The 27414-nt window shown below is 37.0% G+C and overlaps 1 protein-coding gene across 1 annotated transcript in view; it reads right to left on the bottom strand.

The window, feature by feature from the left end:
* The window catches only part of KCNH8 (potassium voltage-gated channel subfamily H member 8), a 403459-nt gene that overhangs the window by 130823 nt on the left and 245222 nt on the right, over positions 1 to 27414 (bottom strand). The window lies entirely within an intron of this gene.

The following is a 27414-nucleotide window of genomic DNA, read 5'->3' as shown; positions in this document are numbered from 1 at the left end:
TTACAGATGAGAAAACTGAGGCAGAAAAGACATCAAGTGATCTGCCCAGGATCACACCTGATGAACTAAAGCTCAAGATTAAACCCCTCAGCTAATTAGTGAAAGAGCAAGACCTGGATTCAAGTCTCTTAAGTTCCAATTCTGTGCTTTGGGTTTTGGTGCCTCAACAGAGACCAGTCACATCTCAGATCTGGAAGCAAGTTCTAGGTGACTCAAAAAGAAAACATTAATTGTTCTAGACTATTGTGAATGATCTAACTTATTAAGACGATGTTATTAGAAGTCATTTTTGTTCAAAAAATAAAAATATTAAAATACTTCCATTGTTAATACTGAGAATATGAAAGGATGAAGCTAGTCGATAAGCCACTCACAAAGGATGAACACAATCCCAAGGTGATTTCCACTGCAGAGTAAAAATGCTATCATGGCAAAAAGTACCGATGCATCCCTGAAGTATGGCCACCAAAGGGGGCTGGGAGCTCAGGGGAATGCCATGAAGTTGTTAGGGTAGCAGGTGACCTTTTCATTCTTTCTCTTTAACTTTCTGGACTCATGTATTTGTGCATTAGCCAAGCAATTTAACAGCTTAGACCAGCAGCTGTTGAAATAAAGCAGTCGATAAGTAGTTCATTATCAAATTGAAGGAATAAATGCCTTTGTGTATTTACTAACTGATCACCAGGTTCTACCACAGATTTTACAGAAAACCCACTGCCACCATCCACATACCTGGGGTGCTCTCCTGAATGGAGGAATGGAAGAAATGATTGATTGGTCTCTGGTTGATTGATACAGTAAACATTTTTAAAGCTATGTGGTTGACTGAAGAATAAAATAGAGGTGCAGACTTCTGAACAGAAAAGATATTTTCTTGGATGAGTCATTACAAAATATTAGTTTAGAAAGCTTTTTAAAAAATAATCTGTTACTCAACTGAGTTAATTGGATGAAAAGAAGATATGCTTATTTTTAAGTTTAAAAAGAAGTAATGGTAAGTAATGGTAAGACTTTTAAACACAAAGAATGTTAACAGCAAAAGAATAAAAGCTATCTTTTAAATTTATGGATACAAATATATTTTTGAAGTACTTGAGTACTTTCAGGTTTATTTTCAGGGAAAAAAACCTAGATATGTATTATATTCTAAGATTTCTAGGACTATGGTATCATATAAGGACTGTAGGTTTGAGTGAGTGATGAGTATTATTTTTATTTATTTTTTAACTCTTTTAAAAATTTTATTGAAGTGTAGTTAATTTACAATGTGAGTATTTATTTATTTATTTATTTTTAAAAACCTTTTATTCTATATTGGAGTATAGTTGATTAACAATGTTGTGTTAGTTTCAGGGGTAGGGCAAAGTGATTCAGTTATACATATGCATGTAGCTATTCTTTTCCAAGTTCTTTCCCCATTTGGGTTATTACATAATTATTTTTAGATAGCTGATTTTTTTTTTAAAAACCTACTTTTGTCATACACATAATAATAGACATAGTTCTGCTGTACTGTGATTTACAAAACATATTTTCATGTTTATTAGTTTGTATTGTTCCCATGCCAACTCTCTCAGGTGTACTATCTCTGACATTTTACTAATGACTCAGGAGATTTAAGGAAATTGTTTAAAATCATGAAGATAGTAAGCAAGAGAGAAACAGGACATCTTTTGACAGGCAATTCCATTTTCTTTCCATTATCTTAAAGATTTACGGCATTTTCAAATATATTTTAGGGGCAATACCAATAGGTCAGTGCAGAGAAATGTATTTCCAATTTTAGCCCTTAGATTCAATTCAGCATTGGCAGTGCCCAGGTAAAAGAATATTAAATCAGGGTCACAGAATTGAATGTGTGGGAATGAACTGTCTTTGATTCTGGAAATACAAGGATTAAGCATCTGTCCAGGGAGAACTGAGAAATCACTCTGTGTACTCTCCACTGATAAAGATGCGGTGGCAATGTAAATGTTCCCTTAACGGAAGGGCAGAAATGGGGAGCACACGTTCTTTCAGAGTGAGGGAAACACAGAATAAAATTAGATTGTGACGAGGGAAAAAACAGCCTCCCAGATCTGGTGTTCCTCATAAAAGAACCACGGGGGCGAAGAGGAGATTCACCAACTATACTGGGTCCAGCTGCTCTTTCCCCTGTAGTTGTCTCACTTCCCATAAAGTTTTACACCTTCAGTGAATTAACTCAGCGACTCATTCAAATGTTGCAGTAAGAATGTGGTCTCCTCCAGACCCTAACCCTAACCTTCCTAAAAGGCAGCAGTATGGTTTTCATTCTGAGATATCTAGAAAGTATAATGTTTTTCAACTTTATGTTGAAAAATACATGAATATTCATTAATATAGAAATTTTTATATTTAACTTTTCTTGTTAATTCCATTTATTATCAACGTGCACAACTGTCTATAAGCACACATACACACAGTTTGAATCAGGAAAAATATTTCCAAAACCATAACGAATTGAGTCATACGAATTTAGCACTTAGAAATGTTAATGCCTCACGTATGTGTGTACGCATAACAGTCTCTTGTGGCACATGGTGCTGGTATCATGTGAAATGAATAAACAAACAGGGTAATAGAGAATTACCATATATACATACATACATACGTACATGTGATTTACAGAATTTCAAAAAATTGATCATAATATACCCCACCAAAATGAGGCAGACTATAATTGAATTCTTTTATGATTCCGATCACGCTGAATTATTTTGCAGGATAATCAGTTTACCTTGCTGTATTTAGGTTTTACACAAGCATTATGAAAATAAAGACAAATAATAGAGAGATTACTGTAAGTGTTTTGTTCTCGTATGGTTAAGACCTCCAAAAACTAGTGTTTCATTTCTCTCTCTCACTAAATGGTTATGTATGAGAACTAAAAGGCAAGAAGATTAAATCCAGTTTTTCCAGTTTGATTTCCTTGAGAACTATGTAATTAGAAAGTACAAAAAGAAAAGGTTAAATTTGATATGGCACAAATTAGTAGATTTCTTTTCTTTATTAACATGCATGCCAGATGGGAAATAATTTTAAGATAATATTGACTTACTTGTTAAAAAGTAAATTAAAATAGAATGGTGTGCATGAGAGCAAATGCACCAAATACAAATAATATCTTCATTTAGCCATTTCTTTACAATTTAATCAATACAGTACAGCACGGGTGGAGAGAGATTTAACTAAACCAGCTGCCGACTAATATTCTAAAGATACCCAGTCTTTTTCCATTGCTTGTGAGACACTCCTCTGAACACAGTATGATGCCACAGCAAATTTGAGTTGCACGTGTGGGAAGAATGAATAACTGGGGGTTGATTAATGAAGAGGCTTGAGGGACTCAAAATCCTGAGAATGGCTGTAATTGATTGCCAGGATTAGTGGATGAGATTTTCATACCACTTGATCCTTGCTCATCTTGTCAGCATTTGTCCCTCCTGCTTACCTTAAATGAGAAGTTTATGGAAAAGAAAGGGCAACAGACAGAGGGAGAAGCAGCAGTTAAGAGCAATTGCCTGAAGAAGAAAAGGTAAGGATGAAAGAATGTAACCAGGTGGGTTGGGCGTGGTCGATACCACCATTGATTTCTGTTTTGTACCAGAGTCATGGTGGACTCTTACATCAGTTTTGACCCTCAACGTCAACATCAGATGGAACAGCCCAGAAAAGAAGTCCTTCCATCCTAACGTCTCTTTGAATGGAAGAACCCCATCCATGTCATGCTTCATAAGGATGCGGTCAACCAGGCCTTGAATGATTCTGGCAATGGTGAGCCCTCTGCCTTTTGCGAGCGCTGCCTTAGTTTGACGCGTCCTTCTTACTTTTCTCAAATAGGTTTCTTCCTCCTTCTAACTCCCTCTCCTTTGTTCTAGTTTTGTCATTAGCAGCAACACAGAGTATGTTCTACCTTCCAACCCAAAAGCCCTTCTTATAAATATTCGAAATCAGGCACCACGGTCTTTCCGTGCCCCAGGCTGTAGATCTCCATTTCTTTCAACTGTCTCTTGCTGATATGGTTTCCTCTTCTCAGTCCCGATGCTTTTCTCTTGTTTGGTGGTTTTCACAGCAAAGTCTCATGGAAGATAGGGTTTGGGCTTTTGCCTCTTCCTTCCTTCCTCCCTTCTTTCTCTCTCTTTCTTCCTTCCCTTCCTTCCTTCCTTCCTTCCTTCCTTCCTTCCTTCTTTCCTTCCTTCCTTCTTTCCTTTCTTCCTTACTCCCTACCCCCCTCTCTTTCCTCTTTTCAGGCTGAATTTTTGTTTGTTTTACATAGTGAGTTGCCCCATCAATTTTTATTTTGAAAAGAAATTTTCAGGTTTTTAACACAATAAAGAAAAGAAAAGAAAACCATTCACGTAGTTGACTACTGTCCTTTTGGAAGTAAGGTACTGAAACGGTAGCAGACTATGCCATCCTCAAATATGTCACTTTGGAATAAGAATTATTTTGAGCTGAAGGCAACTGGGAAGGAGCAGAAGCCAGAAAAGCTCCCTGCCCTCTTCCTATTTGCCTAAAATCAGGACATAAATTTTCAAAAGTGTCCCTGCTCTCTTCTCTACCAGGAAAGACAAAAGTTAATCCCCAGATGTAGCCTGTCCAGTGGGAAGACAGTAGCAAATACTCAGCAGTGTTTGCAGAGTTCTCATTATTCCACAGTCTCACCAACACTCGACATTGTCACACTTAAAAATTTTTGCCAATTGGGTGATAGTATAATGTTTCTAGTAATATATTTAGAATTGTTTTTTCTTTTAGTAATGCAGCCTTAGTAAACTGCTGGGAAATCTTAAAAACAAAAAAACAAAAAAACAAAAAACTCTTGTGTTACTATTAGTTAAAGTAAACTTTTGCCAAGTTAAATTCCCAAATGTTGGCTTTTTGTACAGATTGCTCCCAGTTGATTGCTTCTATTTTTTATTGGAAGATCTAAAGCATAGCTATACCTTTCAGCTTTGCAACATCCTTAAGTACTATGAAAATGTGTCAGTTGAGGACCTGTTGTGCTCTTTGCCCTGTGCAGGGTTCTTGGCACTCAAAGATGGGCAAGACATCCAAAAGAAGCATGCCTCTGATGGGGACCATGGACTCCCATTTTTATTATTTGAAGTCCCATCTGTGAATGTGCTGGCAGGTCAAAGGACACAGCACACATTCCCAGCAGATCTCTATGAAAACTCCCACTTATTCTCTATAACTATTTTATTATACTGACTTTGTACATTGCTTTCATTTTATTGTATAACGTTACCTTCTCAAAAAACTTCCACATAACACGTACACTGGTATGTGTAGAAACTACCAGTTTCGGCTCCATATAAATTATCCACTTTCAGGTGCTATGTAACTCTAAATTAGATATTGAATTTTGGAATAACTTGATCATTTTTAGTAAAAATAATTTAATGATTCAACATAAACTACTGAAGAACCATGATTTATGTATACACTACTTAATTATAGAAAGTCTTTTGGCATACTTATCCTGTTTATAGTTATAGTTTTTGAGTGGTAAAATTTCCAAATTTAACTCCAATAGAAAACATAAGGACTATAACATCTATAATATTCAGTCATGAAATTTAAAAAACTAATAATTAAAGTCTATTAATTTCATATGAAGTAAATATTAGTTATCCAAGTAACAAAACTTAGAATTAATGAAGACTAAGATAGACAACAAAAGATGTGCTAATGAGAGACCTTCAAGATGACGGAGGAGTAAGACATAGAGATCACCTTCCTCCTCACAAATACATCAGAAATACAAGTACATGTGGAACAACTCCTACAGAACAGCTATTGAACATTGGCAGAAGACTTCAGACTTCCCAAAAAGCAAGAAACTCCCACGTACCTGGCCGTGCGGCTGAAAGGGTCTTGGTGCTCCAGCTGGTGTCAGGTCTGTGCCTCTGAGGTGGGAGATCCGAGTTCAGGACATTAGTCCACCAGAGACCTCCTGGCTCCACATAATATCAAATAGTGAAAGCTCTCCCAGAGATCTCCATCTCAACGCTAAGACCCAGCTCCACTCAATGAACGGCAAGCTACAGTGCTGGACAACCTATGCCAAACAACTAGCAAGACAGGAACACAACCCCACCCATTAGCAGAGAGGCTGCCTAAAATCATAATAAGGTCACAGACACCCCAAAACACACCACCAGACGTGGTTCTGCCCACCAGAAAGACAAGATCCAGCCTCATGCACCAGAACACAGGCACTAGTCCCCTCCAACAGGGAGCCTACACAACCCACTGAACCAACCTTAGCCTCGGGGGGCAGACACCAAAAACAAGGGGAACTACAAGCCCACAGCCTGCAAAAAGGAGACCCCAAACACAGTAAGTTAAGAAAAATGAGAAGATAAACACACAGCTGATGAAGGAGAAAGGTAAAAACTTACCAGACCAAACAAATGAAGAAGAAATAGGCAGTCTACCTGAAAAAGAATTCAGAGTAATGACAGTAAAGATTATCCAAAATCTTGGAAATAGAATGAAGAAAATAAAAGAAACATTTAACAAGGAACTAGAAGAACTAAAGAGTAAATAAACAATGATGAACAACACAATAAATGAAATTAAAAATTATCTAGAAGGAATCAATAGCAGAATAACTGAGGCAGAAGAATGGATAAGTGACTTGGAAGATAAAATAGTGGAGCTACTGCAGAGCAGAATAAAGGAAAAAGAATGAAAAGAATTGAGGACAGTCTCAGAAAGCTCTCAGACAACATTAAACACAACAACATTCTAATTATAGGGGTCCCAGAAGAAGTAGAGAAAAAGAAAGGGACTGAGAAAATATTTGAAGAGACTATAGTTGAAAACTTCCCTAATATGGGAAAGGAAAGAGTCAATCAAGTCCAGGAAGTGCAGAGAGTTCCATACAGGATAAATCCAAGGAGAAACACGCCAGAGCACATATTAATCAAACTATCAAAAATTAAATACAAAGAAAAAATATTAAAAGCAGCAATGGAAAAACAACAAAAAACATACAAGGGAATCCCCCTAAGGTTATACAGCTGATCTTTCAGTAGAAACTCTGCAAGCCAGAAGGGAGTGGCAGGACATATTTAAAGGGATGAAAGGGAAAAACCTACAACCAAGATTACTCTACCCAGCAAGGATCTCATTCAGATTTGACAGAGAAATTAAAACCTTTGCAGACAAGCAAGAGCTAAGAGAATTCAGCACCACCAAACCAGCTTTAAAACAAATGCTAAAGGAACTTCTCTAGGCAGGAAACACAAGAGAAGGAAAACACCTACAATAACAAACCCCAAAAAATTATGAAAATGGTAATAGCAACATACATATCAATAATTACCTTAAATGTAAATGGATTAAATGCTCCAACCAAAAGACATAGACTGGCTGAATGGATCCAATAACAAGACCGTATATATGCTGTCTACAAGAGACCCACTTCAGACCTAGGAACACATACAGACTGAAACAGAGGGGATGGAAAAAGATATTCTATGCAAATGGAAATCAAAAGAAAGCTGGAGTAGCAATTCTCATATCAGACAAAATAGACTTTAAAATAAAGACTATTACAAGAGACAAAGAAGGACACTATATAATGATCAAGGGATCGATCCAAGAGGAAGGTATAACAATTGTAAATATTTATGCACCCAACATAGGAGCACCTCAATACATAAGGCAAATACTAACAGCCATAAAAGGGGAAATTGACAGCAACACAATCATAGTAGGGGACTTTAACACCCCACTTTCACCAATGGACAGATCATCCAAAATGAAAATAAATAAGGAAACACAAGCTTTAAATGATACATTAAACAAGATGGACTTAATTGATATTTATAGGACATTCCACCCCAAAACAACAGAATACACATTTTTCTCAAGTTCTCATGGAACATTCTCCAGGATAGATCATATCTTGGGTCACAAATCAAGCCTTGGTAAATTTAAGAAAATTGAAATCGTATCAAGTATCTTCTCCGACCACAACGCTATGAGACTAGATATCAATTACAGGAAAAGATCTGTAAAAAATACAAACTCATGGAGGCTACACAATACACTACTTAATAACGAAGTGATCACTGAAGAAATCAAAGGGGAAATCAAAAAATACCTAGAAACAAATGACAATGAAAACACGATGACCCAAAACCTATGGGATGCAGCAAAAGCAGTTCTAAGAGGGAAGTTTATAGCAATACAATCCTACCTCAAGAAACAAGAAATATCTCAAATAAACAATCTAACCTTACAGCTAAACCAATCATAGAAAGAAAAACAAAAAAACCCCAAAGTTATCAGAGGGAAAGAAATCATAAAGATCAGATCAGAAATAAATGAAAAAGAAATGAAAGAAACAATAGTAAAGATCCATAAAACCAAAAGCTGGTTGTTTGAGAAGATAAACAAAATTGATAAACCATTAGCCAGACTCATCAAGAAAAAAAGGGGGAAGACTCAAATCAATAGGATAAGAAATGAAAACGGAGAAGTAACAACTGACACTGCAGAAATACAAAGGATCATGAGAGATTACTACAAGCAACTATATGACAATAAACTGGACAACCTGGTAGAAATGGACAAATTCTTAGAAAAGCACAACCTTCTGAGACGGAACCAGGAAGAAATAGAAAATATAAACAGATCAATCACAAGCATTGAAATTGAGACTGTGATTAAAAATTTTCCAACAAACAAAAACTCAGGACCAGATGGCTTCACAGGTGAATTCTATCAAACATTTAGAGAAGAGCTAACACCTATCCTTCTCAAACTCATCCAAAATATAGCAGAGGTAGGAACACTCCCAAACTCATTCTATGAAGTCACCATCACCCTGATACCAAAACCAGACAAAGATGTCACAAAGAAAGGAAAGTACAGGCCAATATCACTGATGAACATAGATGCAAAAATCCTCAACAAAATACTAGCAAACAGAATCCAACAGCACATTAAAAGGATCATACACCATGATCATGTGGGGTTTATCCCAGGAATGCAAGGATTCTTCAATATACACAAGTCAATCAATGTGATACACCATATTAACAAATTTAAGGAGAAAAACCATATGATCATCTCAATAGATGCAGAAAAATCTTTCAACAAAATTCAACACCCATTTATGATAAAAACCCTCCAGAAAGTAGGCATAGAGGGAACTTACCTCAACATAATAAAGGCCATATATGACAAACACACAGACAACATCATTCTCAATGGTCAAAAACTGAAACCATTTTCACTAAGATCAGGAGCAAGACAAGGTTGTCCACTTGCACCACTATTATTCAACATAGTTTTGGAAATTTTAGCCACAGCAATCAGAGAAGAAAAAGAAATAAAAGAAATCCAAATTGGAAAAGAAGTAAAGCTGTCACTATTTGCCGATTACATGATCCTATACACAGAGAATCCTAAAGATGCTACCAGAAAACTACTAGAGCTAATCAACGAATTTGGTAAAGTAGCAGGATACAAAATTAATGCACAGAAATCTCTTGCATTCCTATACACTAATGATGAAAAATCTGAAAGAGAATTTAAGAAAACACTCCCGTTTACCATTGCAACAAAAACAATAAAATACCTAGGAATAAAATTACCTAAGGAGACAAAAGACCTGTATGCAGAAAATTATAAGACACTGATGAAAGAAATTAAAGATGACACAAACAGATGGAGAGATACACCATGTTCTTGGATTGGAAGGATCAACATAGTGAAAATGACTATACTACCCAAAGCAATCTACAGATTCAATGCAATCCCTATCAAGCTACCAATGGCATTTTTCACAGAACTAGAACAAAAAATTTCACAATTTGTATGGGAACACAAAAGACCATGAATAGCCAAAGCAATCTTGAGAAAGAAAAATGGAGCTGGAGGAATCAGGCTCCTGGACTTCAGACTACACTACAAAGCTACAGTAATCAAGACAGTATGGTACTGGCACAAAAACAGAAATATAGATCAATGGAACAGGATAGAAAGCCCAGCAATAAACCCACACACATATGGTCACCTTATTTTTGATAAAGGAGGCAAGAATATACAATGGCAAAAAGACAACCTCTTCAATAAGTGGTGCTGGGAAAACTGGACAGCTCCATGAAAAAGAATGAAATTAGAACACTCCCTAACACCATACACAAAAATAAATGCAAAATGGATTAAAGACCTAAATGTAAGGTCAGACACTCTAAAACTCTTAGAGGAAAACATAGGCAGAACACTCTATGACATAAATCACAGCAAGATCTTTTTACCCACCTCCTAGAGAAATGGAAATAAAAACAAAAATAAACAAATGGGACCTAATGAAACTTAAAAGCTTTTGCACAGCAAAGGAAACCATAAACAAGATGAAAAGACAACCTTTAGAATGGGAGAAAATATTTGCAAATGAAGCAACTGACAAACGATGTATCTACAAAATATACAAGCAGCTCATGCAGCTCAATATCAAATAAACAAACAACCCAATCCAAAAATGGACAGAAAACCTAAATAGACATTTCTCCAAAGAAGATATACAGATTGCCAACAAACACATGAAAGGATGCTTAACATCACTAATCATTAGAGAAATGCAAATCAAAACTACAATGAGATATCACCTCACACCAGTCAGAATGGCCATCATCAAAAAATCTAGAGACAATAAATGCTGGAGAGGGTGTGGAGAAAAGGGAACCCTCTTGCGCTGTTGGTGGGAATGTAAACTGATATAGCCACTATGGAGAACAGTATGGAGGTTCCTTAAAAAACTAAAAATAGAACTACCGTATGACCCAGCAATCCCACTACTGGGCATATACCCTGAGAAAACCATAATTCAAAAAGAGTCATGTACCACAATGTTCATTTCAGCTCTATTTACAATAGCCAAGACATGGAAGCAACCTAAGTGTCCATCATCAGATGAATGGATAAAGAATATGTGGCACATGTATACAATGCAATATTACTCAGCTATAAAAAGAAATGAAATTGAGTTATTTGTAGTGAGGTAGATGGACCTAGACACTATCATACAAAGTAAGTCAGAAAGAGAAAAACAAATATCGTATGCTAACACACATATATATGGAATCTAAAAAGAAAAAAGAAAAGTTTCTGATGAACCTAGGGGCAGGACAGGAATAAAGACGCAGACATAGAGAATGGACTTGAGGATACGGGGAGGGGGAAGGGTAAGCTGGGACAAAGTGAGAGAGTGGCATGGACATATATACACTACCAAATGTAAAATAGCTAGTGGGAAGCAGCAGCATAGCACAGGTAGATTGGCTCCGTGTTTTGTGACCACCTAGAGGGGTGGGATAGGAAGGGTGGGAGGGAGACGCAAGAGGGAGGAGATATGGGGATATGTGTATATGTATAGCTGAGTCACTTTGTTATACAGCAGAAACTAACACACCATTGTAAAGGAATTATACTCCAATAAACACGTTAAAAAAAAAATGTTAATACAATTAGTGCTTGCCCCAGTGTGAAATCCAACACATATATCCTCATTAGAGAGAAAAATTTTAGATTAAATAATGAGAGCTTTTATAGTTGCATAACATTTCACATTTTACTTAGGACTTTCATATTCATTTTCATATTTGAGGAAAAGAATATCCTTAGTATTTGTGATAGTCTTTAGTGTTATTTGCCAAATCTTTCTGGCTTTCGACCTCTGGGCAAAGTTTTGAGAGCTTGTATGCAATTCTTCACATTTTCTTCTCCCTGCCTTGATGATCACGGAAGCACGTGACAAGATGCGGCCTCTATCAGCCTGGGATTCCAAGTGACTACAGGTCTCAGAGCTCACAGCTGATTCACAACAAGCATTTATTATGAGGGAGGCACAAACCTTCGAGAGTTTGAGCTTGCTTGTTACCACAGAAAACCCTTGTCCATCCTGACAGACATTCCTATGACCACTGAGCAGGTATTAGTTGTCTCTCCTGTTATTCCTACCAGTAGTGCTACTGCCATTGCCTGATGTATTCATACTATTATTTTTATTGTTACTTTATAGATACATAATTATGGCACAAATACTATAATGGCATTAAAATGACAATAAAATAATAATAATAAAAATGATAACAGGTAAATTTATTAAATTCTTGCTATGTGATAGGGCTTAATTACATATATTAACTATTTTGAAATTTAGGTAATTTTTAGAGTCATAAAAAATACAGCATTTTGACTATAGGTTGCCATATGTTCAATTGTTCAACATATTTAAAAATGTCTTATTTCAAGAATTACATATGTACTGTAAAATACACTGGTGTTAAATGGATGGCTTGATGAATTTTCCCAAAGTTGACCATCTTTGCCATCAACATGGATAGAGATATAACTAGAACCAGAACCCTAGAAGACTTCCATGATCCCATCCAGTCATTAATCCCTCCCAAAGTCACTGTTGTCCCAATTATCATAGAATAGTTTTGCTTAATTAGTTGGGAACTCTGTATAAAAGGAATCACATAGTAGGTACTCTTGTATATAAATTCTTTCACTAGACATTGCATATGTGATTTTCATCAGTTTGGTACCATGGTACCATGTTTACTTGTTTACTGTTTTTTATTGTTGTATAACTATAAAGAAATTCATTTCTTAATTTTATTGTTGCTGAAAATTTGATTTGGGTTGTTTCTAATTTAGGCTATTACAGTTAATGCTCTTAGAAATACATACATACATGCATACATACATAAATACATAAATATATATGCATGCACACAATACTTATATCTTTCCTTGTACAAGTATAGGTGTGTCTGTTGATTCTATGAGTCAAATTTCTGAGTCATAAAGTAATTGTGTATTTTACTTTAGTACGGTGGCAAAAAGTTTAACAGAGAGACTGTACTAACTTACATTTTTACATACAGTGTATGAAATTTCAGGTTGCTCCGTATCTTCCTGCTACCTTGGTAATAATTTGTCTTTTTTTTGCCATTCTAGTGGTGGTGAAATTATTTTCATTTTCCTCATGATATCGAGCACATACTAACTGCACATTGGGTATCCTCTTTCATGAAGTTTTGGTACAGGACTTTTGTCTACTGAAATATGTTTCCCTCCCTTTTCTTTTACTGATCTGTAGGAATTGTTATTATATGTCCTGATTATGAATTGTGTTCTGTTTAAGTAATCGGTGCCTTTGCCAAGGTAATTAAGATATTCCACTTGATGTCTTCTAGGAATGTTATTTTTTAACTTTCACATTTTGTCTACAATCCATCTGCAATTGATTTTGTATGTGGTGTGATACAGGAGTCAAGATTCATATTTTCCCGGTGGAAAATATATTCAACTGACCCAGCACCATTTTAGAAAACATTATAATTTCCAAAGCATTTCAGTGACATTTTTGTCATAAATCAGGAGATCATATATGTGCAGATCTGTTTCTGGTCTGTATATTTTGCTCCAATGACTTGCCTATCTGTTAGATCCTAGCTTTTCCAGTAGAGTCAGAAACAGATGTGTTCAAGCTATATTTTAAGGACTCTCAATAGCATTCAAAATATGACTAATATATTTGACTTTTAAAGCATAAGTTGAGTAGTCACAAATATGAAGTTACACTAAAAAAGACTAAATGGATTTTTATTTGAAATATTTGAATTTTAAATATCAAATTTGAAGTATTTGAAATAATGGAACCATGCCTGATGATGAGAAAAATAGATTCTCACTTAAGCACATGATGATTTCATAGTTATTTTTAGGAATGCCATCAATAGAAATTACATTTGTGTTATGCCGGAATTGCTTTTCCACTTGTGGTTTCTATAATTCCGTCTATTTTTAGTCATTGTGAAGAGTAAAATCACAAAAAGATCAATACTATCAAGCCACACCCATCTGCTTTCAGTAATGTATGAGTAGGCCCAGGCAAAAATGCCAAAGTTACGGCACCGAGTAATTCTTTGCTCTTGTCGTGTCATATTCCAGGTCACTGAAATCAAAGGGAAAGCTGGAAAGTAAAATGGTGTCTGTTTTATTAATTCTCCCTCAGGGCTGTTTGAGTACAGAGTGTAGCCCAGCTGAAAGCAGCTCTTTTGCCCCTTTCCTGTTTGCCCATTTCTCTTCCCCTCTAACCATAAAAGAACCTAATTATAGAAAAGAGATCACTAGGCAATCTAACCTAACTCCTGACCTATGCTCTCCTGAATGCCCACCATGCCTTGCCTAAGCTGTTGATTCTTTTCCTAGATAAAAAGAAGAACGAAGAATTAAGCAGTTAAAGAATGACTAGCTCTCTATCCTCAGCAGCCCCCTTAGCAATTCTGCAGGTGGATCACATAGGCAAGATAACATCTGAAGAAAGAGTCATCTAGTTTGCACCCAATGGAGAATGATACAGAACCCAACATCCTGACTTGATGATTCACTGAGATCATTCTCCCTTTTTCCCTTTAAACATTATCCTGGCTCAGCAGAACGCTCAGAGTTGGTCTCAGGACACGAGTCCACCTTTGCCCCAGGTGGCCGGCTATTCTGATGAAAGCATCTTTCCCTTCTATTGCCACTTGCCTCTCAAATTATTGGCTTTTGAGCGGTGAGCAACAGAACCTGAGTTCGGTAATATAATGACAAGTCAAGTCACTATCACGAGGCCTTTAAAGTGCAAGAATTCATCGTGGTAACTGGATCACCAAAGCCAAGAAAGGAAATCACAAGGCAAGCAGAACTAACACTAAATAATCACACTGGAACTCAACAAGACAGAGCAGTATTGGAATGGGGCAGGAGGAATTCCAGAGCCAGTTAATTCCAGGATGCAGCTGGTTATATAGTCAGAGTCAGGACAGAAGATGTGCTTCAGGGGTTTAACTATGGTTTGGAAATATACAGTGTCAACAGGGCTACCAAATAGAGCTGGAGCCTTAAAAGAAATGAGCCTCCAGTTATTTTATTTGTTCGTATTTCACACTGAATGCTTTTTTACGTTCTTACAAAGTTTATCCTTTACACTTATTGTATGGTATTTCTGGAGGGGAGGGAAGAAACTGCTCCTGTTTCTGTTTATATAATGAAAACATAGTCTCCAGAGTTTCTTAGTGATATTCCAGAGAGAACAAAACATTAACTCTCAAAACCCACGAACCCTATGTTTTTCTACTTATTATATTTTCAACTTATTTTAATTACTTATTTCTACTTGTTTTCTACTTATAGGGTAGTGGGTTTTGGTGTAAAAATGAATAAAATTTTACAAAAACACATCTATTTGTTAAAAGTGATCTCATGTACTCAGGAAAGGTCTTGTCCTCAAATTAATCTTTTATTATACTGAGATTGTTTTACTGCTATTTTTCTAGCAATATCGGCAAACCACGTGTCTTTATTGGGGCTAGCGTAAGAAGGTCCTACAAAATTCATGTTACTCAGGACTGAACACTGCCACAAACTGTAAACCTACGGTTTTATTCTGAGAAGTTGTTTTTTGAGGCATCACTTAAACAACTGAGTAATGCAAATGTGGTATTTGGCTGTCACTAGCATGTTACTAGACTTTGAGTGGTTTTGATGATTTCTATTACCCAAGCTAACGCTATTTGCTGTTTTAGCATTTGAATGTCCAGCAGTACTGATGCTCTTCTGAACATATTTAAATAGAAGCAGGAATGCATCCTTTGCTATTAGGGAGATTCAAACACAGCTGACCCTCAACTTGCTTCTAGATTGCTATTGGCCATGCCTTCTGTATATTTCAATTGTTATCAGACTTTTCACTTTTTCTGCAAGTTCAGATTTTCAACCTGTCATGAAAATACATCTCTTGATGATAAGAATTCATTTGTAATATCTTAATAAAGATGTCCAAGACACGGGCTGATCTGATCAAATATCACCCTCCATAGCTGTTCACTATTCTTCCCCCTACTTTTCTTTTATGGGGTAACTTTAATGACCATGTAAATTATTACCTTTGCTTATTAGAAGACCTCACCACTTGGGAAGAACTGGCTTGGTGTTTTGTCATACACGGCATTTGAAATGCATTCAAAATATGCAACAGCAAAGCTATTAATAAATGACTGTGGAGAAATAGCATATATATTTATTTTTCAGGTAGAAAATTTGCATATTATGTTGATATTAGGATCTGAGCTAGGTGAGTAAAAGGTCATTTGCATAGAGTCAAAATTACACCCAAAGGAATGTGAGACACCCTTAAAGTATGTCATTGCCTCTAATATTTAACATAGCCCCTTGCTTTTCTTCGCTCTTGTTCCCTCAATCTAAAAGCCCTGTAATGCACCTATAGGGTATAATGCAAAATACAGCTGTTCACCAAAATTCACATGCCCCTTTCTCCAGAGTAATAGAATTGTAGCTGGATGACATTCTGAGGTCCCTTTGCAACTAGTGTGGTCACGTAGCTAAGCTCTTGCAAACAGAAGAGTTGTGTGCAAATTTTATACTCTGTCCAATAAAATTGTGTATATTAGCTTTTTCATGCTCTTTGCTTTTCTGTTTTTCTGGCTGGAATAAAGAATGAAGTGACCTTAGAAGCCATCTACTAAATATGGTAGAGCCACTGTCAGTCTCAGTTGTTAAATGACTATGTAAGGGAACCACTCGCCTCTGCTCCCCACTACTAGCCTTCAATACACTCAGAAGAGCATTAGGTGAGAGAGAATAAATTTCTACATCCCATAAGCCACTGAGTTATTGTTGCAGTTTTTGTTATAACATCCTGTTAAATCAAACTGATACACAAAGCAAAGCCCACAACTCTCTCCTTCCATTAACTTAGTAATTTAACAGTTCCCAGTCCCAAGAAGCAGTGCTTTAGTGGCTGGTCTTAACTGTCCAATCAAAACGTGACTTTTTATCATTATGGACAAAGACTCACCCAGTTCTCCAGCCTCTACTAAGGATGGCAGTACTCCTTAGCAGTAGTTTTTCTTTTGCAATCCCTAGTCAAAAACAGGTCAGCATCATTTCAATACAAACCCTTCATGCACCTGCTCCTGAGCATTCAACCTCCTGGTGGGCTTGCTAAAGCCAAGGCATTAATATGATCCATTGAGGTCACCCCTGTGTTAACTTGCCAGCTTTAACAAATTAAATACAGGACAGCCAGTTACCTTTGAAATTCAGATAAAGAATAAATAATTCTTTAGCATAAGTATGCCCGATAAATAGAAGAAGTTCTTTTATTGCTACAACTGTCCTTAGACTATTATGCTCTCATGAAACATCCAGAGGGCTTGGAAAGAGATCTAGTCAGAAAAAGACCAACAAGCACCATTTGACAAACAAGAGTCTACTGGTGATTGGAAAACACTTCTGAGGACTTGTTACAAACATTAAATAAAATAAACAAAAATATTTTTATTAAATCTACTATTCAAAGTATGTTTACTCCTCATTTCCCTTTGTATTTCCTTTTTTGTTTTTTTCATTTCTGCTTGATCATTCACTAGCTGTGTGATCTTTTTTTTTTAAACATTGTTATTGGAGTATAATTGCTTTACAATGGTGTGTTAGTTTCTGCTGTATAACAAAGTGAATCAGCTATACGTATACATATATCCCCATATCCCCTCTCTTATGTCTCCCTTCCACCCTCCCTATCCCACCCTTCTAGGTGGTCACAAAGCACCGAACTGATCTCCCTGCGATGCAGCTGCTTCCCACTAGCTATCTATTTTACATTTGGTAGTGTATATATGTCAATGCTATTCTCTCATTTCGTCCCAGCTTCCCCTTCCCCTTCCCTGTATCCTCAAGTCCATTCTCTACCTCTGCGTCTTTATTCCTGTCCTGCCCCTAGGTTCATCAGAACCTTTTATTTTTTTTTTTTTAGATTCCATATATATGTGTTTGCATACAGTATTTTTCTCTTTCTGACTTACTTCACTCTGTATGACAGACTCTTAAGTCCATCCACCTCACTACAAATAACTCAATTTCGTTTCTTTTTATGGCTGAGTAATAGTCCATTGTATATATGTGCCACATCTTCTTTATCCATTCATCTATCAATGGACACTTAGGTTGCTTCCATGTCCTGGCTATTGTAAATAGTGCTGCAAAGTGACTTTTAAAGTGACTTAACCTCTTTGAGCTTCAGTTTCTTTATTTATAAACTGGAATAAGTATTACTATCGAATTTCATTCTTAATTATACTATCATACATAAGATCAGCTTTAAAAGTATTGTGAGACAGGAAAAACAGGAAGTAGCTCTTTGCAACTTCTGCCTCCTTAAAGGGTTGTTCTAAGTTTTAAATGAGATAATGTCAATAAATATGTTTTAAATCTTCTAATATTTTCTATAGAAATGAAGTACCAGTAATTTTAAGAATCAGACTTAACATCTTTCATTTGTCTTAGTGAGACCACCTGTTTTGTCCAGGCCAATATCTGATTCAGCACAAGTGACTCATAGTCTTCTTTACTTTACTTCTTTCCTATAGTAGTCAACTTCCAGTCACGCTCACTTTCAAACATTCAACATAAACTTACAGAACAGTTACTGTACACCAGACACCAGCAATCCAGTGTCTTTATGCTGAATTCCACTTCTACGATTATGATCTTTATCCAATGACCTTATTCATGTTAGGGTTCTTCAAACATTGCACTCTAGCAATAAATCTCATTTTGCTTGGAAAGCTAGGCTTAGACAGAATTATGAATGGGTGATATCAGGAAGGCTGAAATTTTCCTTTTCCCTTCTTGGTTCCTTTAACTGGTTGAATAGTTAAAATGACATAAGAAAGATTAGCAGGAGAAAATCAAATGTAATTATATATATACATACAGGGACTCTGTATAAACATGGAAGAGTCCAAAGACAGGCAAAATGATGTATATATTTCATTCTGGACTAAAGAAAGGAGGGCAGGGGTCTGGGACTTCAAAGAGAAGGAATGTAATTCACAGGAAGATGAAAAAAGAGCAGATGTTTGGTAAACAAATGTTTGCTGGGACATGTAGAAACAATAGGACACAGAGAAATTTTAACAAACAGACTTTGTTAGGTTCCTCCCTGTCTACACACCTAGTTCATATTATACTATAGATCTCTCTGGTGATAGTTCTCCTTCCTGGAATAGGCTCTCTATCTTAATTCTTTTAGACAGTTAAGGGAGAGGTGAAAAAAATAACTTCCTGAGTCTTCTGTTTCTTCTGCATGCCAAAGGAACACATTTAGGGGTGGCCAACTTTACTTCCCTCCAGTGAATAACCACAAGCATAGCTTATTTCTTGTTGCCACCTTGGTAAGTCCATCCTCATTCCAGACGTTCAGACCTCATAGTCTCTCCCACTTTCCTATCAACTTTTCTCCTCTGATCACACCTTCACATTCCATAACTAATATGGACCAGTTCTACATCTGTTTCAAAATACAGCATAGATGTCTTTCCCGCAGTCCTGGTATCGTACTACACAGCTTGGAGCAGGGCTGCCACTGCTCTTATTACTGTCTGCTAAGAGTTTTTCACACGTAGGCAAATCTCCCCAATTACTGTATAAGCTTCTCAAATACAGGGAGAATGCCTTCAAGTTTTTCAGTACACTTTTCATCACCCAGATCATGGTATCAGGTTTATATTAGGCCTGCCTTTAAATAGTTCTTATTAGTTGATTGACAGAAAAGAGTTTAAATTTTCTGGTGGTCAGTATGTCCGGCCGAGTCAAGGCTATTGCATCTCCTTGCTTCTCTGCATGTCCATAGATCTCCCTCCTAGGGTTTCATCCAGAGAGAGATGGCAACCTAACACCTAGCTTTTAGAATTGCTGCCCTCATCCCACACTCACTCAAGTGCACCATTTGAAGGGTCTTAACAAGTTCTTGTTCTATTTGCAAGGGGCTGGGCAGGGTGCCAAAGCTTGTGCAATTTCCCAAGCTACCTGCTGTTGGCTTAATGGTACTGACTTGCCAAGGATTAGTAATTCCAAGGTGGTTTATACCGTTTAAAAATAAAAAGTTTCCTGTGAGGCCATTCAAAGAAAGTCATGCAGGCTTGCCCTTGGAAACAAGGCTATTCAACTCAATGAGCTACATTTCATATTTTGTTTTTCTGAACTACAGAAGTAGGTAAACAATAGTTTACTGCCTACTATGGGTCAGATACTGTAATAGTTGGAGGAACTAGAGAAACATATATATTATCCAGTTCATATCCTCCCAGAGCTCATAGTGTATTTATAGTATGTGCGTGGGAGGAGAGAAATAGACAGTTATGATACAGGGTTAAAGAATGGGCAAGGAACACCACTTAAGTAGTGCAGAAGGGAAATCTAACCCAGAGTCATGGTGACAGGTATAAGAAGAGATAAGAAGACTTTGTAGAAGAGGTCAAAGATGATATTTCAAGAATAAGGAGAATCTGAGAGAGAGAAACCAAGATGGTGGAGTAGAAGGACGTGCTCTCACTCCCTCTTGTGAGAACACCAGAATCACAACTAGCTGCTGGACAGTCATCGACAGGAAGACACTGGAACTCACCAAAAAAGACACCCCACATCCAAAGACAAAGGAGAAGCCACAATGAGATGGTAGGAGGGGCACAATCAGAGTAAAATCAAATCCCATAACTGGTGGGTGGGTGACTCACAGACTGGCGAACACTTATACCACAGAAGTCCACCCACTGGAGTGAAGGTTCTGAGCTCCACGTCAGGCTTCCCAATCTGGGGGTCCGGCAACGGGAGGAGGAATTCATAGAGAATCATACTTTGAAGCCTAGTGGGAATTGATTGCAGGACTTCGACAGGACTGGGGGAAGCAGAGACCCCACTCATGGAGGGCGCACACAAACTAGTGTGGGCATCGGGACCCAGGGGAAGGAGCAGTGACCCTGGGGGAGACTGAACCACACCTACCTGCTAGTGTTTGAAGGTCTCCTGCAGAGGTGGGGGGTGGCTCTGTTTCACCATGGGGACAAGGACACTGGCAGCAGAAGTTCTGGGAAGTACTCCTTGGTGTGAGCCCTCCCAGAGTCTGTCATTAGCCCCACCAAAGAGCCCACGTAGGCTCCAGTGTTGGGTTGCCTCAGGCAAAACAACCAGTAGGGAGGGAACCCAGCCCCACCCATCAGCAGTCAAGTGGATTAAAGTTTTACTGAGCTCTGACCGCCAAAGCAACAGTCAGCTCTACCCACCACCAGAACCTCCCATCAAACCTCTTAGATAGCCTCAACCACCAGAGGGCAGACAGCAGAAGCAAGAAAAACTACAATCCTGCAGCCTGTGGAACAAAAACCACATTCACAGAAAGATAGACAAGATGAAAAGGCAGAGGGCTATATACCAGATGAAGGAACAAGAAAAAACCCTAGAAAAAGAACTAAATGAAGTGGAGATAGGCAACCTGCCAGAAAAAGAATTCAGAATAATGATAGTGAAGATGATCCAGGACCTCGGAATAAGAATGGAGGCAAAGATCCAGAAGATGCAAGAAATGATTAACAAAGACCTAGAAGAATTAAAGAACAAACAAACAGAGATGACCAATACAATAACTGAAATGAAAACTACACTAGAAGAAATCAATAGCAGAGTAACTGAGGCAGAAGAACGGATAAGTGACGTGGAAGACAGAATGGTGGAATTCACTGCTGTGGAACAGAATAAAGAAAAAAGAATGAAAAGAAATGAAGACAGACTAAGAGACCTCTGGGACAACATTAAATGCAACAACATTCGCATTACAGGGGTCCCAGAAGGAGAAGAGAGAGAGAAAGGACTAGAGAAAATATTTGAGGAGATTATAGTCAAAAACTTCCCTAACATGGGAAAGGAAATAGCCACCCAAGTCCAGGAAGTGCAGAGAGTCCCATACAGGATAAACCCAAGGAGAAACACGCTGAGACACATAGTAATCAAATTGGCAAAAATTAAAGACAAAGAAAAATTATTGAAAGCAGCAAGGGAAAAATGACAAATAACATACAAGGGAACTCCCATAAGGTTAATAGCTGATTTCTCAGCAGAAACTCTACAAGCCAGAAGGGAGTGGCATGATATACTTAAAGTGATGAAAGGGAAGAACCTACAACCAAGATTACTCTACCCAGCAAGGATCTCATTTAGATTTGATGGAGAAATCAAAAGCTTTACAGACAAGCAAAAGCTAAGAGAATTCACCACCATCAAACCAGCTCTACAACAAATGCTAAAGGAACTTCTCTAAGTGGGAAACACAAGAGAAGAAAAGGACCTACAAAAACAAACCCAAACCAATTAAGAAAATGGTCATAGGAACATACATATCAATAATTACCTTAAACGTGAATAGATTAAATGCTCCAACCAAAAGACACAGGCTTGCTGAATGGATACAAAAACAAGACCCATATATATGCTGTCTACAAGAGACCCACTTTAGACCTAGGGACACATACAAACTGAAAGTGAGGGGATGGAAAAAGATATTCCATGCAAATGGAAATCAAAAGAAAGCTGGAGTAGCTATACTCATATCTGATAAAATAGACTTTAAAATAAAGAATGTTACAAGAGACAAGGAAGGACACTACATAATGATCAAGGGATCAATCCAAGAAGAAGATATAACAATTATAAATATATATATGCACCCAACATAGGAGCACCTCAATACATAAGGCAACTGCTAACAGCTATAAAAGAGGAAATCGACAGTAACACAATAATAGTGGGGGACTTTAACACCTCACTTACACCAATGGACAAATCATCCAGAATGAAAATAAATAAGGAAACAGAAGCTTTAAATGACACAATAGACCAGATAGATTTAATTGATATTTATAGGACATTCCATCCAAAAACAGCAGATTACACGTTCTTCTCAAGTGCGCACGGAACATTCTCCAGGATAGATCACATCTTGGGTCACAAATCAAGCCTCAGTAAATTTAAGAAAATTGAAATCATATCAAGCATGTTTTCTGACCACAACGCTATGAGATTAGAAATGAAGTACAGGGAAAAAAACGTAAAAAACACAAACACATGGAGGCTAAACAATATGTTACAAAATAACCAAGGGATCACTGAAGAAATCAAAGAGGAAATCAAAAAATACCTAGAGACAAATGACAATGAAAACACGATGACCTAAAACCTATGGGATGAAGCAAAAGCAGTTCTAAGAGGGAAGTTTATAGCTATACAAGCCTACCTCAGGAAACAAGAAAAATCTCAAGTAAACAATCTAACCTTACACCTAAAGAAACTAGAGAAAGAAGAACAAACAAAACCCAAAGTTAGTAGAAGGAAAGAAATCATAAAGATCAGAGCGGAAATAAATGAAATAGAAACAAAGAAAACAATAACAAAGATCAATAAAACTAAAAGCTGGTTCTTTGAGAAGATAAATAAAATTGATAAGCCATTAGCCAGACTCATCAAGAAAAAGAGGGAGAGGACTCAAATCAATAAAATCAGAAATGAAAAAGGAGAAGTTACAACAGACACCGCAGAAATACAAAGCATCCTAAGAGACTCTATGTCTCTCAAGCATCATCAAGCAACTCTATGCCAATAAAATGGACAACTTGGAAGAAATGGACAAATTCTTAGAAAGGTATAACCTTCCAAGACTGAACCAGGAAGAAACAGAAAATATGAACAGACCAATCACAAGCAATGAAATTGAAACTGTGATTAAAAACTTTCCAACAAACAAAAGTCCAGGAACAGATGGCTTCACAGGTGAATTCTATCAAACATTTAGAGAGGAGCTAACATACACCCTTCTCAAACTCTTCCAAAATATTCTGGAGGAAGGAAAACTCCCAAACTCATTCTGTGAGGCCATGATCACCCTGATACCAAAACCAGGCAAAGATACTACAAAAAAAGAAAATTACAGACCAATATCACTGATGAATATAGATGCAAAAATCCTCAACAAAATACTAGCAAACAGAACCCAACAACACACATTAAAAGGATCATACACCACGATCAAGTAGGATTTATCCCAGGGATGCAAGGATTCTTCAATATATGCAAATCAATCAAGGTGATACACCATATTAACAAATTGAAGAAGAAAAACCATATGATCATCTCAATAGATGCAGAAAAAGCTTTTGACAAAATTCAACTCCCATTTATGATAAAAACTCTCCAGAAAGTGAGCATAGAGGGAACCTACCTCAACATAATAAAGGCCATATACGACAAACCCACAGCAAACATCATTCTCAATGGTGGAAAATGGAAAGCATTTCCTCTAAGATCAGGAATGAGACAAGGATGTCCACTCTCACCACTATTATTCAACATAGTTTTGGAAGTCCTAGCCACGGCAATCAGAGAAGAAAAAGAAATAAAAGGAATACAAATTGGAAAAGAAGAAGTAAGACTGTCACTGTTTGCAGATGACATGATACCATACATAGAGAATCCTAAAAATGCCACCAGAAAACTACTAGAGCTAATCAATGAATTTGGTAAAGTTGCAGGATACAAAATTAATGCACAGAAATCTCTTGCATTCCTATACACTAATGATGAAAAATCTGAAAGAGAAATTATGGAAACACTCCCATTTACCATTGCAACAAAAAGAATAAAATACCTAGGTATAAACCTACCTAGGGAGACAAAAGACCTGTATGCAGAAAACTATAAGACACTGATGAAAGAAATTAAAGATGATAGCAACAGATGGAGAGCTATACCATGTTCTTGGATTGGAAGAATCAATATTGTGAAAATGACTATACTACCCAAAGCAGTCTACAGATTCAATGCAATCCCTATCAAATTACCAATGGCATTTTTTACGGAACTAGAACAAATCATCTTAAAATTTGTATGGAGCCACAAAAGACCCCGAATAGCCAAAGCAGTCTTGAGGGAAAAAAACGGAGCTGGAGGAAGGAGACTCCCTGACTTCAGACTATACTACAAAGCTACAGTAATCAAGACAGTATGGTACTGGCACAAAAACAGACATATAGATCAGTGGAACAGGATAGAAAGCCCAGAGATAAACCCATGCACCTATGGTCAACTAATCTGTGACAAAGGAGGCAAGGATATACAATGGAGAAAAGACAGTCTCTTCAATAAGTGGTGCTGGGAAAACTGGACAGCTACATGTAAAAGAATGAAATTAGAATACTCCCTAACACCATACACAAAAATAAACTCAAAATGGATTTGAGACCTAAATGTAAGACTGGACACTATAAAACTCTTAGAGGAAAACATAGGAAGAACACTCTTTGACATAAATCACAGCAAGATCTTTTTTGATCCACCTCCTAGAGTAATGGAAATAAAAACAAAAATAAACAAATGGGACCTAATGAAACTTCAAAGCTTTTGCACAGCAAAGGAAACCATAAACAAGACGAAAAGACAACCCTCAGAATGGGAGAAAATATTTGCAAACGAATCAACGGACAAAAGATTAATCTCCAAAATATATAAACAGCTCATTCAGCTCAGTATTAAAGAAACAAACAACCCAATCCAAAAATGGACAGAAGACCTAAATACACATTTCTCCAGAGAAGACATACAGATGGCCACGAAGCACATGAAAAGATGCTCAACATCCCTAATTATTAGAGAAATGCAAGTCAAAACTACTATGAGGTATCACCTCACACCAGTTAGAATGGGCATCATCAGAAAATCTACAAACAACAAATGCTGGAGAGGGTGTGGAGAAAAGGGAACCCTCTTGCACTGTTGGCGGGAATGTAAATTGATACAGCCAATATGGAGAACAATATGGAGGTTCCTTAAAAAACTAAAAATAGAATTACCATATGACCAAGCAATCCCACTACTGGGCATATACCCAGAGAAAACCGTAATTCAAAAAGACACATGCACCCCAATGTTCATTGCAGCACTATTTACAATAGCCAGGTCATGGAAGCAACCTAAATGCCCATCAACAGACGAATGGATAAAGAAGTTGTGGTACATATATACAATGGAATATTACTCAGCCATAAAAAAGAACGAAATTGAGTCATTTGTTGAGACGTGGATGGATCTAGAGACTGTCATACAGAGTGAAGTAAGTCAGAAAGAGAAAAACAAATATCGTATATTAACGCATGTATGTGGAACCTAGAAAAATGGTACAGATGAACCGGTTTGCAGGGCAGAAGTTGAGACACAGATGTAGAGAACAAACGTATGGACACCAAGGGGGGAAAACTGCGGTGGGGTGGGGATGGTGGTGTGCTGAATTGGGTGATTGGGATTGACATGTATACAGTGATGTGTATAAAATTGATGACTGATTAAAAAGAATTAAAAAAAAAAAAAGAATAAGGAGAATCTGCTTGGGTAAAGAGGAGCTAAGCAGATGTCCTGCCATTTTTTTCTGAGAGTAGAAAATACAGAGAATGTGAAAATACAAAGAATGTGAGGAATGACACAGCTGAGGGACTGCAAGTTGTCTGATGTGGCTGGAGCCACAAAAAAGAGGAGCATGCGGTGATAGGTCAAAGGATAGAGATGCAGGGTCTAGACGGTGAAGGGCCTTGTATGCTCTGATGAGGAACTGCCATGCGCAATCACTTGGGTGACATTATATTGATCCCCAACGAATATTTAATCAATTTAATAATACATAGTGAATTAAACCTAGGCCCAGGTGACCATAATGTTTTCAAGTATTTAAAATCTTTAAACAACTTCTCAATATATTCAATGTGTATTTGGTTTTCTAAATTATTTGTGTATTTATCTTAAAACAATGGGGGTAATGGGAGTAAAGATTATTCCAATGGCAAATGCTAAGTGCATGAATTGAAATGGGAAATATAAGCCACATAAATAAGGCCATTTTTACTTAGAGAACGTCAATCTTTTTTATATACTGCAAGAAAACATACTTGAAAAAGTGGGTTGAGAATGACATAGCAGAGTTCACGTTTGTGTAAGAGGCAAATGGAAAAAAAACCTCATTTCTCTGCAATAAGTTTCTAAATCAAGAACTCACCATTTTCTTTTGGGTTTCTAACTTTAGTAATATTCCATTCTTAATTTCCTTACCTCGTTCAAAACAAGCACTATTGTTTCATATTTTATGATCTCGTGCTCGTTCTCATAGTCTATTTACAGTAATCTGGAAGTCACAGGCAGCATCCTTCTTGGATGTGTGCTAAGACAATTTTCCTCCACGTTTGCCATCTCACAAATGTTTCAGATTTAAAAATAATTCAGGTACATTGTGAAATAAGTTTTATATTTGTCAGGCAAATACAGCTCTATTTTTCATGTATATCTAATCTCCCAAGAAAAAAAGGAATAAAGAACAATAATACAATATGGATAAATTATTTTGTCTGAATTACTCTATTAAATGACTATAAAGTATTTTAAAAATTCAGAAAGAAATATGCACCTAGAACTTCTCACAAGGGC

Source organism: Balaenoptera ricei, chromosome 4 (assembly GCF_028023285.1).
Source record: "Balaenoptera ricei isolate mBalRic1 chromosome 4, mBalRic1.hap2, whole genome shotgun sequence".
Lineage (NCBI taxonomy): Eukaryota > Metazoa > Chordata > Mammalia > Artiodactyla > Balaenopteridae > Balaenoptera > Balaenoptera ricei.
This window is presented reverse-complemented; position numbering and strand designations above follow the sequence as displayed.